This window comes from Tachyglossus aculeatus, chromosome 13 (genome assembly GCF_015852505.1).
Source record: "Tachyglossus aculeatus isolate mTacAcu1 chromosome 13, mTacAcu1.pri, whole genome shotgun sequence".
NCBI classification, from domain to species: Eukaryota; Metazoa; Chordata; class Mammalia; order Monotremata; family Tachyglossidae; genus Tachyglossus; species Tachyglossus aculeatus.
This window is the reverse complement of record NC_052078.1, coordinates 24,382,547-24,396,871: the sequence shown is the minus strand read 5'-3', so window position 1 is coordinate 24,396,871 and position 14,325 is coordinate 24,382,547. Positions and strand designations below refer to the sequence as shown.

The 14,325-nt window shown below is 49.5% G+C and overlaps 1 protein-coding gene across 2 annotated transcripts in view; it reads right to left on the bottom strand.

Annotated features, from left to right (window-relative positions):
* PTER (phosphotriesterase related) overlaps positions 1-12,069 on the bottom strand; it is a 68,653-nt gene extending 56,584 nt beyond the window's left edge. Inside the window, exons 1-2 of one of the 2 annotated variants that reach the window (XM_038755799.1) lie at positions 11,989-12,069; positions 8,798-8,850 (exon numbers count right to left, since the gene is read on the bottom strand). The gene's annotated coding sequence lies outside the window, so the exon portion shown is untranslated. Of the gene's footprint in view, positions 1-6,128; positions 6,289-8,797; positions 8,851-11,988 lie in introns of those variants that run through there. The other variant, XM_038755797.1, reaches the window with a different exon arrangement.
* Positions 12,070-14,325: the final 2,256 nt, after the last annotated feature.

Genomic DNA, 14,325 nt, shown 5'->3' with positions numbered 1-14,325 from the left:
GGACCGTCTCTATATGTTGCCAACTTGTACTTCCCAAGTGCTTAGTACAGTGCTCTGCACACAGTAAGCGCTCAATAAATACGATTGAAAGAATGAATGAATTCTAGAGAGACAGATGGATATTAATATAAATTACTGACGGGGAAATGGAAGACTATAGATACATGTACATAAGTGCTGCGGGGCTGGGGGCGGGGTGACTATCAAGCGTGGCTCAGTGGAAAGAGCCCAGGCTTTGGAGTCAGAAGTCATGGGTTCAAATCCTGGCTCTGCCAATTGTCGGCTGTGTGACTTTGGGCAAGTCAGTTCACTTCTCTGGGCCTCAGTTCCCCCATCTGGAAAATGGGGATGAAGACCGTGAGCCCCCTGTGGGACCACCTGATCACCTTGTAACCTCCCCAGCGCTTAGAACAGTGCTTTGCACATAGTAAGCGCTTAATAAATGCCATCATTATTATTATTTAATGTCCAAGTGCAGAAGGGATTCAGGGACTACTAGGAAAAATGTGGGTATCTTGCAGGAGTGATTTTAGTAGGGCTTTAAATTCATTCATTCAGTCGTATTTATTGCGCGCTTACTGGGTGCAGAGCACTGTACTAAGCGCTCGATGTTGGAAAAGTGGTTCGTTGGATATGAGGGGCAGTGAGGAGATTGCCATTAGAGGAGGGAAGTGTGCGGTTGGACTGCAGCAAGAGAGCAAAAAGGATCGGCGGGGGATAGTTGGTCGAACGCTTCGGAGCTGATGCCGAGATGGACCGGAGAGGAATGGGGGAGAGCAGTGTTTCAGACAAACGATCCGGGCAGGAGAGCGCCGTGTGGGCTAGAGAGGGGAGAGACAGGAGGCTGGGAGGTCAGCGAGTGATCAATCAATCAATCAATCGTATTTATTGAGCGCTTACTGTGTGCAGAGCACTGTACTAAGCGCTTGGGAAGTACAAGTTGGCAACATATAGAGACAGTCACTATCCAACAGTGGGCTCACAGTCAAGAAGGGGGAGACAGAGTGATTTTAATACGAGACAGGAGGCTGGGAGGTCAGCGAGTGATTTTAGTACGGCTTTAAATTTAGTCATTCAATCATATTTACTGAGCGCTTACTGTGTGCACAGCACTGTACTGAGCGCTCGATGTTGGAAAAGTGGTTTGCTGGATATGAGGGGCAGTGAGGAGGCTGCCATTAGAGGAGTGAGAAGGCAAGCTGAGAGCTAAAAAGCTGAATCGGTCCGGTGGCCATCTGGAGGGAGAGGAAGGGGTGGATTCTCGAGGTTCTGCGGCGGTGGAACCGACGGGATTTGGTGACAGATTGACTAGGTGGGTTGAAGGAGAGAGGCGAGTTGAGGAGAACGCCAGGATTGCGGGCGTGTGAGACAGGGGGGTGGTGGTGTGGTCTACAGTGAGGGGAAAGTCAAAGGGAGGTTGGGTAGGAAGACGAGGAGTTCTGTTTCACACATAAGTGAAGCAGCTTGGCATAGTGGAAAGAGCCCGGGCTTTGGAGTCAGAGGCCATGGGTTCGAATCCCAGCTCCACCACTTGTCAGCTGGGTGACTTTGGGCAAGTCACTTCACTTCTCTGGGCCTCAGTTACTCATTTGTAAAATGGGGACTAAGACTGTGAGCTCTTCATGGGACAACCTGATCACCTTGTATCGATCCCAGAGCTTAGAACTGAGTGGGAAGCAGCGTGGCTCAGTGGAAAGAGCCCGGGCTTTGGAGTCAGAGGTCAGGGGTTCGAATCCTGGCTCCACCACTTGTCAGCTGTGTGACTTTGGGTAAGTCGCTTCACTTCTCTGTGCCTCAGTTACTCATCTGGAAAATGGGGACTAAGACTGTGAGCCCCCCGTGGGACAGTCTGATCACCTGGTATCTATCCCAGTGCTTAGAACAGAGTGGGAAGCAGCGTGGCTCAGTGGAAAGAGCCCGGGCTTTGGAGTCAGAGGTCAGGGGTTCAAATCCCGGCTCCGCCAATTGTCAGCTGGGTGACTTTGGGCAAGTCACTTCACTTCTCTGGGCCTCAGTTATCTCATCTAGAAAATGGGGATTGAGACTGTGAGCCCCCCGTGGGATGAACTGATCACCTTGTAACCACCCCAGTGCTTAGAACAGTGCTTTGCACATAGTAAGCACTTAATGAATGCCATAAAAAAAAATTCAGCATGGCAAATGGCAAACTTCATAAACGCCAACTCTACATTGTACTGTAGTTTCCCAAGTGCTTAGTACAGTGCTCTGCACACAGAGCGTGCTCCTTATATACCTCTAATGCTTTCTCACTATACCTCGATTTTCTTTATCTTGCCGCTGACCACAACCTCCCATTGGCTTGGAAACGCCCTTCATCCTCATGTCCGAGAGGGTTGGCATGAAAGCAGCGTGGCTCAGCGAAAAGAGCCCGGGCTCGGGAGTCAGGTCATGGGTTCTAATCCCGGCTCCACCCTTTGTCAGCTGTGTGACTTTGGACAGGTCACTTCACTTCTCTGAGCCTCAGTGACCTCATCTGTAAAATGGGGATGAAGACTGTGAGCCCCACGTAGGACAACCTGATTACCTTGTATTCCCCCCCAGCGCTTACAACAGGGCTTGGCACGTAGTAAGCGCTTAACAAATACCATTATTATTATGCCAACTGTCGACACCAGCAACACAAAGCTCTTGGTTTTAGTCGAGTTTTCAAAAGGAAAGTAATTTGAACTGGTCAATTATAGGGTGTTGTGACCAACCAGCAGGTTTGAGAAATGACTAAGAAGCAACGGGGCCTAGTGGAAAGAGCGTGGAAGTCAGAAGGACCTGGGTTCAAATTCGCAGCTCCGCCACTTGTCTGCTGTATGACCTTGGGCAAGTCACATCTCCGTGTCTCAGTTCCCTCATTGGTAAAATGGGAATTAAGACTGTGAGTCCTGTGTGGGACAGGGACGCTGTCTAGCCTGATAGCCATGCATCTACCCCAGTGCCTGGCACAGACTAAAAAACGACTCAATCCCAACGATTCGAAAGTTGGGAAAACACTTTCATAGGTTTGTTGGGTCCTCGGAGAAAAGAAATCATGCCCGATTTTTCAGTAGGCCTCAATGACTGATATGTTTCTCCTTGCTTGTTAATTTAGTCATCAATTCATTGTATTATTTTGGATCATGTTTCTCACCTGGGGTGGGGGGGGCTTGTCAGGATTCTTATTCACACCAGCGAAAATCCAACACCGGGATTTTTCTTGCAAGCAAAATGTTGAACTGGTTCATGAATGTGAGCCCGCTGTTGGGTAGGGACCGTCTCTGTATGTTGCCAACGTGTACTTCCCAAGTGCTTAGTACAGTGCCCTGCACACAGTAAGCGCTCAATAAATACGATTGATTGATTATTGAAGACACATCTCCTCAAAGAGGCCTTCCCTTTCCTCTTCTCCCTCTCCGCATCACCCTGATTTGCTCCCTTTATTTATCCGCCGTCCCAGCCCCACGGCACTCGTGTACATTGCAGTAATTTATTTAGTCATATTGTCTGTCTCCTCCTCTAGACTGTGGGCAGGGAATGTGTCCACTTATTGTTGCATTGTGCTCTCCCAAATGCTTAGTAGAGGGCTTTGTACGCAGAAAGCGCTCAATAAATACGACTGATTGATACCCCCGACTAAGTGTCTGCATCAGAGGAGGTTCCAGTTGACATACACAAAGCTTTTGGTGAGAGCACTTTTTATACGTTAATATTTAATTGCCTAAATGAATAATCTTATTATTGGTACATATTTATATTTATATCGACCATGTAGGTTAATAGGGCTAACTTTCTATCGCTTTGAAGATTTGCCTATATCGTTTTGGTGGATTTTCTGGTTCCTGGAAATGCAGTCATCTACTTTAGATGGTTAGCTAAGGGAAACTATATTCCCTTGAGCACTCTTTCACAGAACACTTTATTAAGGAGCCAATTAAGTGCACTAACCAGGTTTTGTAGTTCCTTACCCTGGGGGGAATCTCAGTTCCAGAGCAAACTCATTCTACACAGATAAGACACCCCCCTTGAGGAGAGGGCCCGTTGGAATTGATGGCACAAACTGTCTTTGCTAACTTGAAAAGGATGAATTCAAAACTGACAACCGAAGACTCCAGAATTGACAGCACAAACTGTCTTTTGCTAACTTGAAAAGGATGAATTCAAAACTGGGAACCGAAGACTCCGGAAGGCGGTCTCCTGTATTCCTGGAAGGTATTTCTCCTCCTACGATATGAAAACCATTTTATTTTGGAGTCGGTGTATATGGAGTGATACAGAGGGCGGCTGAAGTCCCCAAATCCTCCAAATCTTCTGTAATACCCAAAAGGAGTCACAAATTGAAGACTGATATCGTTTGAAATTGAAAGACTATACTGCGGATCCAAGCCAAGCATGGGAAGAAAGAAATGATAAAGAAAGTTTCCCAAAGAATCGCGGAAAAAAACAAGGTGATAGAAGACTTCAGGAATGCATTACATGAAATGCAAGTCACTTCACTTCTCTGTGCCTCAGTTACCTCATCTGTAAAATGGGGATTAAGACTGAGCCCCATGTGGGATAGTGACTGTGTCCAACGTGATTAGCTTGTAGCTGCCCCGGCACTCAGAACAGTGCTTGGCACGTAATAAGCACTTAACAAATATCATTGTTATGATGCTGCGATGGTTCACAGTATTAATAAAATCTTTTCCTTGATTTTCCCTTAAAAACACTAAATAATTACCCAATTAATCTCTTACGGGATAAAACGTAATGAATCGTGTTTTACTGGAAAAGAGAAGCAGTTCGCATTTTAACGGCCTTGGTGGAGTTCCATTTAGGGTTACTACTGAATCGGGAGAAAAAAGCTGATGAGAATCTTAAGGAAGCCAAAATGATAAAGAACTGAACGTAAGCCTTATGGAGAGATAATATGAGAATTTAACATGCAAAGCCGAAAGACAAACTGGCAGCGCACCATTACGAAGATTGTAAATACATTTTTACGGTAGCCTATTCGCCGTGGCTCAGTGGAAAAAGCCCGGGCTTTGGAGTCGGCGGTCACGGGTTCAAATCCCGGCTCCGCCAACTGTCGGTTGTGTGACTTTGGGCACGTCACTTGAATTCTCTGGGCCTCAGTTCCCTCATCTGTAAAATGGGGATTAAGACTGTGAGCCCCCTGTGGGACAACCTGATCACCTTGTAACCTCTCCAGCGCTTAGAACAGTGCTTGTCACACAGTAAGTGCTTAATAAATCCCATCATTATTATTATTTTTTACATCCTTGATGAACCCAAAGACTTCAAATTGCCTCAAGCAGAACCGATATAGTGGGGAAATCTTTGTTCATCATGAAGCAAAAATTACCCCAGACCAAGAGATTTAACATCATCTAGCTTTATTTCTATTTATTCTGATGACTTGACACCTGTCCACATATTTTGTTTTGTTGTCTGTCTCCCCCTTCCAGACTGTGAGCCCGTTGTTGGGTGGGGACCGTCTCTATCTGTTGCCGACTTGTACTTCCCAAGCGCTTAGTACAGTGCTCTGCACACAGTAAGCGCTCAATAAATACGACTGAATCCAGCTCCCAGCTTCTCTAGAATTCAACATCACTTGGCCCCCCGAAAGGAGCTAGCTCTCCAAGTTGTATTTTCAGTCCCATGTTACAAGAAACAATTCCACAGAGGGGGTCCTAATCCTTACTACCTGAGAGGCAGATTCAAGTGCTTAGTACAGTGCTCTGCACACAGTAAGCGCTCAGTAAATACGATTGAATGAATGAATTCAAAAACCCGGGATCGACAACTCTGTGCAAATCTGGGCCACGTGGCTGTCGAATGGTGCCTCCCTAATGCCCTTGGTGGAGAGAAACTTTAAATTCAGGACGGGAGGTACGATTTTGTCTCGATAACTCATCTGTCAGCTGTATATTCCAATAACTCAGAGCTCTGCCAATCAGTCTCAGTAAAGTACAAACAGGAGGATTAATTCTGGCAATGCTAACTCCTTTCTGGGCCCAGATTCTCTGCTCATTTTCTGCACTAACATTGCCTTCTCTTGTGAAAGCCATGGACCTTGGGATCCTTTTACCCACATTACTGCCAAGCAGCTTCTGCCCAAAGATGAGCCCCAGGAAAGGAAGAGTTGTAGCATGCCTTACCTAAGCGATCAGACTGGAAACAAATCCTCCTCCCTTTAGAGATGGAACCAGAATCCGACAACTAAGTGGGGGTGTCCAATGGGTGACCCATCAGGTTTATGTCTCACTGGAGCAAACACCGCTCAAGCGGTGAGGCGCGACAGAGGACAGAAAGCAACTGGGAACCGGGGAAGGTGTGCCAAAAAAACGATACACGGTCCGTTCGGGGCCCCGGGAGATGGCCCTCAGTTGGCCTGAGTTTGCTTATTAACCGGCAAGATTGTAGGGCAGCTTGCCAGGCCAATACTCCGCATCATAGTTTCACTCTGCCCGGAGGGCCAATTGGCTAAATAAACTTTAACACCCCCTCAAGGGAGGGAAGAGAGATTCCTTATGGTGAATTTTTTACTCTGGACCATTTTCCTCAGACTTTAACAAAGGTCAGTAGCTCCTGTAACGCGGTGGAATCCTTAATCCTTCATCTCCTGGGGGCTGAGGTTTGACTGTAGAAGGCAATGACTCAACCATTGCCCAGGATCAGTATTCAGTAAGGACACTCACCCTGTTGATCTCCTGTAGGACAAAGAGGACTCCAGGTAGCTTCAGAAGGCTGAACCTGACACCCTCTGCGATTGTTTAAATACAGCGCGGAGTGTATGCGCTCTGCAGGAGTGAAATGAAAAAAATTCTAACAGGAATGCTACTCTCACAGCATTTTATGGTGGTGATTAGGAGGACAGGGACCTCTCAGCAACAGGGATCACTCCTTTCTCCTGGAAACGCTCTGTAACCTTGATTTCACCGTCAGGGTCCTCTCCTCGTTTTTCTCCTATCTCTCTGGCCAATCCTTAATCTCTTCCACCGGTTTTTCTTCCTGGAGGGGCTCTCAAGGCTCGGTTCTCATCCACTAGGGCTTCAAGTACCTCCTCTGTGCCGATGACTCCCACCTAAATCTACCTCACTAGCCCTCTCAGTGTACTCTTTCGCTGCAATCTCCTGCCTCCAGGATATTTCGGCCTCAACATGTCAGAAATTCAGCCACCCGGCTTCCCTCCCAAATCTTCTTCTCCCTGTAACATTATCCTTGGCTTCTCTCTCTGGGTCTTTCTCAAAATCTCCAAGATCCACTCCTTCCTCTCCAATCCAAACTACCAATCTGCTGGCCCAAATGCTTCTTCCTCTCCGCATCGTATCTGCTGCATCAGTCTCCTCAGTGCTTCCTCCTCTCCAGTCCGTAACTCACTCTGCTCTCCAGATCATTCTTCTAAACGCATCACTCTGCTCATGTCTCCCTAATCCTCAAAAGTCTTCGATGGATACCCATACCCCTCTGCATCGCGCAGCTCTTTCTCCTCCCTCCTTATCCTCGCTCTTCTCAACTCTAGAATGAGTCCTAATGAAAAAAGCACAGACCTCGGTCAGAAGACCTGGGTTCTAATCCCGGCTCTGCTGGCTGCCCGCCATGCAATCAATCAATCATATTTATTGAGCGCTTACTGTGTGCAGAGCACTGTACTAAGCGCTTGGGAAGTACAAGTTGGCAACATATAGAGACGGTCCCTACCCAACAACTTGCAGCGGGACTTCGGACGAGTCACTGAATTTCTCTGGGCCTTGGTTTCCTCATCAACTGTGAAATGGGGATTCAATGACTGGTCATTCAATCGTATTTATTGAGTGCTTACTACATGCAGACCACTGTACTAAGCGCTTGGGAAGTACAAGTCAGCAACATACAGAGACGGTCCCTACCCAACAACGGGCTCACAGTCTAGAAGGGGGAGAGAGACAACAAAACCAAACATGCAGACAGGTGTCAAGTCATCAGTATAAACAGAAATAAAGCTAGATGCACATCATTAACAAAATAAATAGAATAGTAAATATGTACAAGTAAAATAGAGTAATAAATCTGTGCTGTGGGGAGGGGAAGGAGATAGGGCAGAGGTGGGGATGGGGGAGGAGGAGAGGAAAAAGGGGCCTCCTGGAGGAGGTGAGCTCTCAGTAGGGCTCTGAAGGGAGGAAGAGGGCTAACTTGGCGGATGTGTGGAGGGAGGGCATTCCGGGCTAGGGGAAGGACGTGGGCCGGGGGTCGACGGCGGGACGGGCGAGGACGAGGTACGGTGAGGAGATTAGCGGCAGAGGAGCGGACGGTGCGGGCTGGGCTGGAGAAGGAGAGAAGGGAAGTGAGGTAGGAGGGGGTGAGGGGATGGACAGCCTTGAAGCCCAGGGTGAGGAGTTTTTGCTCGATTCGTGGGTTGACAGGCAACCACTGGAGATTTCTGAGAAGGGGAGTGACATGCCCAGAGCGTTTCTGTAGAAAGATAATCCGGGTAGCAGAGTGAAGTATAGACTGAAGCGGGGAGAGACAGGAGGATGGGAGATCAGAGAGGAGGATGATGCAGTAATCCAGTCGGGAAAGGATGAGAGATTGAACCAGCAAGGTAGCCCGTTCTCCCGTCTACATGTGAGTCCCATGTGGGACGGGGACTGCGTCCGACCTGTTTAACCGGTATCTCCCACAGTGCTTAGAACAGTGCTTGACACGTAGTACGGGCTAACCGAATACCACAATAAGAGTAACGGAAACACCCCTTCACCGGCTTGATTCGCCAGAAATCCTTCCTCCCTCTGGCTCATACGCAAGACTTCCCCGGCTTGCCTGGAGACATCTGTCCCTCAATTCTTACCTGAAACCTTCCTGACGTCTCCCTGGGAAGCACCTCTGATTCTGGACCTAGACCTTTCAACACAAAGGGGAGAGAGGGTAGGAATTATAACCTTTTATTTACCCCAGTGTTCAGAACAGTGCTTGGCACGTAGTAAGCACTTAACAAATACCATCATCATCATCATTCGATCGGTTTCATCTTCACTTAATAAATACTATCATTATTTGTAAGTGCTTAACAAATGCCATTATTATTATTATTGTTAGAGAAGCAGTGTGGCTCAGTGGAAAGAGTCCAGGCTTTGGAGTCAGAGGTCATGGGTTCGAATCCCAGCTCCACCAATTGTCAGCTGTGGGACTTTGGGGCAAGCCACTTCACTTCTCTGGGCCTCAGTTCCCTCATTTGTAAAATGGGGATGAAGACTGTGAGCCCCTTGTGGCACAACCTGATCACCTTGTGTCCTCCCCAGCGATTAGAACAGTGCTTTGCACATAGTAAGTGCTTAATAAATGTCATTATTATATTATTCTCTGTGCCTCAGTTACCTCAGCTGTAAAATGGGGACTAAGACTGTGAGCCTCCTGTGGGACAATCTGATCACCTTGTATCCCCCCAGCACTTAGAACGGTGCTCAGCACATAGTAACTGCTTAACAAATGCCATTATTATTATTATTGTTAGAGAAGCAGCATGGCTCAGTGGAAAGAGTCTGGCTTCGGAGTCAGAGGTCATGGGTTTGAATCCCACCTTCGCCAATTGCCAGCTGTGGGACTTTGGGCAAGTCACTTCACTTCTCTGGGCCTCAGCATCGGGAAAATGGGGACTAAGACTGTGAGTCCCCCCGTGGGACAACCTGATCCCCCCCCAGTGCTTAGAACAGTGCTGCGCACGTAGTAAGCGCTTAACAAATGCCATTATTATTATTATTATTATTGTCTGAGCCTCAGTTACCTCAGCTGTTAAGTGGGGATTAAGACTGTTAGCCCCCCATGGGACAATTTGATCACCATGTATTCCCCCCCCAGTGCTTAGAACAGTGCTGCACACATAGTAAGCACTTAACAAATGCCATTATTATTATTATTATTATTCTCTGAGCCTCAGTTCCCTCATCTGTAAAATGGGAATTAAGACTGTGAGCCCCCCGTGGGACCTGATCACCTTGTACCGCCCCCAGCACTTAGAACAGTGTTGTGCACATAGTAAGCGCTTAATGAATGCTGTCATTATTATTATTATTATTATTAACAAATGCCATTATTATTATTCTCTGAGCCTCAGTTACCTCAGCTGTAAAATGGGGATGAAGACTGTGAGCCCCCCGTGGGACAACCTGATCACCGTGTATTCATTCAATCGTATTTATTGAGCGCTTACTGTGTGCAGAGCACTGTACTAAGCGCTTGGGAAGTAGCGGGGCGTCCAAGCTGTACCGTCCCGGGCGGGACGCCGTGTGGCTGCTGGACAGCGCCGGCCTGCGCGCCGCCACCGCCAACAGCTCGGCCGCCTGGCTGCTCCAGTTCTACTCGTCCTGGTGCGGCCACTGCATCGGCTACGCGCCCACCTGGAGGGCCCTCGCCCGGGACGTCAGAGGTCAGCCGACCGGCCCCCCCCCGGGCGCTTACTACGGTGCTCCGCACGCACTAACCGATCGATAACTACGATTGATTGATCCATTCAGTCATACTCGTGCAGAGCACTGGACTAAGCGCTCGGGAAGTACAGGTTGGCAACATCCACAGACGGTCCCCACCCACCAGCGGGCCCACAGTCTAGGAGACAACAGAACATATTAACAAAATGAAATAAATATGTGCAAATAAAATGGCATCTAGACTGGGAGCCCACTGCTGAGTAGGGACCGTCTCTATATGTTGCCGACTTGTCCTTCCCAAGCGCTTAGTACAGCGCTCTGCACACTAAGCGCTCAATACATACGACTGAATGAACCCTCAGGACCCTACGGAGGCCTCACCTCCTCCAGGAGGCCTTCCCTGACCGAGCCCCTTCCTTCCTCTCCATCCCCCCATCTTACCTCCTTCCCTTCCCCACAGTACTTGTATATATGTTTGTACATATTTATTACTCTATTTATCTATTTTACTTGTACACATCTATTCTATTTATTTTATTTTGTTAGTATGTTTGGTTTGGTTCTCTGTCTCCCCCTTTTAGACTGTCAGCCCGCTGTTGGGTAGGGACTGTCTCTAGATGTTGCCAACTTGTACTTCCCAAGCGCTTAGTACAGTGCTGTGCACACAGTAAGCGCTCAATAAATACAATTGATGATGATGATGATGATACAAGTTGGCAACATATAGAGACGGTCCCTACCCAACAGTGGGCTCACAGGCTAGAAATTATTATTCTTATTATTATTGCTAACAAATGCCATTATTATTATTCTCTGAGCCTCAGTTACCTAAGCAGTAAAATGGGGATGAAGTCTGTGAGCCCCCCGTGGGACAACCTGATCACCTTGTATCCCCCAGCGCTTAGAACAGTGTTGCGCACATAGTAAGTGCTTAATGAACGCCATTATTATTATTAACAAATCATCATCATCATCACCAATCGTATTTATTGAGCGCTTACTGTGTGCAGAGCACTGTACTAAGCGCTTGGGAAGTACAAGTTGGCAACATATAGAGACAGCCCCTACCTAGCAGTGGGCTCACATTATTATTCTCTGAGCCTCAGTTCCCTCAGCTGTAAAATGGGGATGAAGACTGTGAGTCCCCGTGGGACAATCTGATCACCGTGTATCCTCCCCCCACCCCCCCAGCGCTTAAAACAGTGCTTCGCTCATAGTAAGCGCTTAATGAACGCCGTCATTATTATTAGCATTATTCTCTGAGCCTCAGTTACCTCAGCTGTAAAAGGGGGATGAAGACTGTGAGCCCCCCGTGGGACCACCTGATCACCTTGCATCCCCCCCAGCGCTTAGAACAGTGCTTCGCACATAGTAAGCGCTTAATAAATGCTGTTATTATTATTATTATTATTAGGTTGATATTATCATTATTATTATTATTATATTTATTATTATTATGTTGAAAAGCAAGGCCTCACGGGCCTGGGCGGGGCGTTTGGCGGCGCGCATGCGCGCGCCTCGCCCTCAGACGTTTGGTTTTCTTCCCACCATCCTCCGCGGCCCGGCCCAAGCCGTCAATCAACCCCGGAGCCCCCCAGGCCGCCCTTGCGCTCACCCCGGGGGGCTTCCCGGCCTTCCTTCTCGCCCTTTCCCCGACCGGGCCCTCACGGCCTTTCATGGCCCCCCGTGATGTGATAGACTCCCCCTACCCCGAAGGGGGGGGTCACACCCTCCTCCCACCACAGCTCCACGCATGCGCACCCCGCCCCCGGGCTTTAGCCACCACCCCGCACGCATGCGCGCCCGTGAGCCCGCCGCTCATTCATTCATTCATTCGATCGTATTTATTGAGCGCTTACTGTGTGCAGAGGACTGTACTAAGCGCTTGGGAAGTAAAGTTGGCAACATCTAGAGACGGTCATTCATTCAATCGTATTGAGCGCTTACTGTGTGCAGAGCACTAAACGCTTGGGAAGTACAAGTTGGCAACATCTAGAGACGATCATTCATTCATTCAATCGCATTTATTGAGCGCTTACTGTGTGCAGAGCACTGGACTAAGCGCTTGGGAAGTACAAGTTGGCAACATCTAGAGACGGTCATTCATTCATTCGTATTTACTGAGCGCTTACTGTGTGCAGAGCACTGGACTAAGCGTTTGGGAAGTACAAGTTGGCAACATCTAGAGACGGTCATTCATTCATTCAATCATATTTATTGAGAGCTTACTGTGTGCAGAGCACTGTACTAAGCACTTGGGAAGTACAAGTTGGCAACATCTAGTGATGGTCATTCATTCACTCATTCAATCATATTTACTGAGCACTTACTGTGTGCAGAGCACTGGACTAAGCGCTTAGGAAGTCCAAGTTGGCAATATCTAGAGATGGCCATTCATTTATTCAATCGTATTTATTGAGCGCTTACTGTGTGCAGAGCACTGTACTAAGCGCTTGGGAAGTCCAAGTTGGCAACATCTAGAGACGGTCCCTCCCCAGCAGCGGGCTCACAGTCTAGAAGGGGGAGACAGACAACAAAACAAGGCGTATTAACAAAATAAAATAAATAGAATAGTAAATATGTACAAGTAAAATAAATAGAGTCATAAATATGTACAAATATATACAGGTGCTGCGGGGGGGGAGGAGGGGGAGAGGAAGGAGAGGGCTCAGGTAAGGACCATCTCTATATATTGCCAACTTGTACTTCCCAAGCGCTTAGTACAGTGGTCTACACACAGTACGCGCTCAATAAGTACGATTGAACGAATGAAGGAATGCGCGCCCCGACGCAACCGCCATCGACCCCGGATTTAGCCCCGTCCCCGGCCGGCGGAACCCCGCACGCATGCGCGCCCTGCCAAGGCCCCGCCCCCGGGCTTTAGCCCCGCCCCTTCCATAGAGCTCGACCACTCACAGCTTGCGCTCTGCGCCCAGGCCCCGCCCCCGGCGGGCGCGACCCAGTACATATGCATGCCACGCGCAGGCTCCGCCCCCTCAGACCCACCCGTCATCGACCCCAGGCTTTAGCCCCGCCCCCGCCACGGCTCGAGCCCGCACGCATGCGCGCCCCGTCCCCTCTGACCGATCCGTCATCGACCCCGGAACGTAGCCGCGCCCCTTTCAGAGAGATCGACCAATCACGGCTCGCGCTCCGCGCCCAGGCCCCGCCCCGGACTTTAGCCCCGCCCCAGACATGGTGCGACCGCGGACGCATGCGCGTTCCTCTCAGGCCCAGACCACTAGACAGATTCATCAACTTCCCCAGGGTTCTAGCCCCGTCCCTTTCACAGCTCGACCATTCACAGCTCGCGCTCCGCGCCCAGGCCCCGCCCCCGGACCTTAGCCCCGCCCCGACATGGCTCGACTCCGCACGCATGCGCGCTCCGCTGAGGCCACGCCCCCTAGACCGATTCATCACCGCCCCCAGGGGCCTAGCCCCGCCCCTTTCACAGCTCGACCACTCACAGCTCGCGCTCCGCGCCCAGGCCCCGTCCCCGGGCTTTAGCCCCGCCACCCTTGACCCTGCACGCATGCTCACTCCGTTCAGGCCGCGCCCCCTCAGAACGATCCTTCACTGTCCCCGGGCTTTAGCCCCGCCCCTTTCACAGCTCGACCAATCACAGCTCGCGCTCCGCACCCAGGCCCCGCCCCCTGAGACTCACTCATCATCGGTCCCTTAAGGTATCCCCGCCCCTTTCCGAGCTCGACCAATCACGGCTCGCGCTCCGCGCCCAGGTCCCGTCCCCAGGCTGATCCTCTGCTCCGATTGGACACTGGGCTGAGAGTGACAGGTTCAGGGGTCCCTGGCTTCTCACACCTCGAGCCTCCAACTGCCCCCACCCATGGGGTGCCCAATACTAATAATAATAATGGTATTTGTTAAGCGCTTACTATGTTCCAAGCACTGTTCTAAGCGCTGGATACAAAGTTGTCAGGCTGTCCCACGTGGG